At 49.4% G+C, this 1,077-nt stretch overlaps 1 protein-coding gene across 1 annotated transcript in view; it reads right to left on the reverse strand.

The window, feature by feature from the left end:
* LOC139531414 (tetratricopeptide repeat protein 21B-like) overlaps positions 1 to 1,077 on the reverse strand; it is a 152,138-nt gene that overhangs the window by 145,021 nt on the left and 6,040 nt on the right. The gene's annotated exons all lie outside the window — the stretch shown is intronic.

Below are 1,077 nucleotides of genomic sequence, written 5' to 3' on the forward strand. Positions count from 1 at the left end.
GGTTGGAGATCGTTTCACCTCAGGGGAAGTAAAGCTCAGACAGGCTCAGACAATTGTATCCAACCTCCCGCATGCTAACTGAGCTTGAAATGGTTTCCACGTCCAGCAGAATGTGTAAACCAAATCGTGTTCCAGTGTACATGGGGAAGCTGCCTGTCCTACAGTATATCTTTGATTGGATCACTTACATTTGTAATTTCTATAGATCTCTAGAGCATATCCAATGTCGAAACAAGATTACGTTTGGTTTTATAAATGACTTTTAGCAGAAACCTGGTTAATTGACGTCAGTGGTCTATGTTTGATGAGCCTCTGGTATATTTCCATAACTACCCTGGACAAAAGAGTCCTCATCTATTCTCCTTCCCTCCATTATCAGTCTTGTCATACTCCTCTCTCTCTCTCTCTCTCTCTCTCTCTCTCTCTCTCTCTCTCTCTCTCTCTCTCTCTCTCTCTCTCTCTCTCTCTCTCTCTCTCTCTCTCTCTCTCGCTCTCTCTCGCTCTCTCTCTCTCTCTCTCTCTCTCTCTCTCTCTCTCTCTCTCTCTCTCTCTCTCTCTCTCTCTCTCTCTCTCTCTCTCTCTCTCTCTCTCTCTCTCTCTCTCTCTCTCTCTCTCTCTCTCTCTCTCTCTCTCTCTCGCTCTCTCTCGCTCTCTCTCTCTCTCTCTCTCCTCCCCCTCTCTCTCCTCCCTCTCACTCCCCTCCGTGTCCTCTCTCTCTCTCTCTCTCTCTCTCTCTCTCTCTCTCTCTCTCGCTCTCTCTCTCTCTCTCTCTCTCTCTCTCTCTCTCTCTCTCTCTCCTCTCTCTCTCTCGCTCTCTCTCTCGCTCTCTCTCTCTCTCCTCTCTCGCTCTCTCTCTCTCTCTCTCTCTCTCTCTCTCTCTCTCTCTCTCTCTCTCTCTCTCTCTCGCTCTCTCTCTCTCTCTCTCTCTCTCTCTCTCTCTCTCTCTCTCTCTCTCTCTCGCTCTCTCTCGCTCTCTCTCTCTCTCTCTCTCCTCCCCCCTCTCTCCTCCCTCTCACTCCCCTCCGTGTCCTCTCTCTCTCTCTCTCTCTCTCTCTCTCTCTCTCTCTCTCTCTCTCT

This window comes from Salvelinus alpinus, chromosome 10 (assembly GCF_045679555.1).
Source record: "Salvelinus alpinus chromosome 10, SLU_Salpinus.1, whole genome shotgun sequence".
NCBI classification, from domain to species: domain Eukaryota; kingdom Metazoa; phylum Chordata; class Actinopteri; order Salmoniformes; family Salmonidae; genus Salvelinus; species Salvelinus alpinus.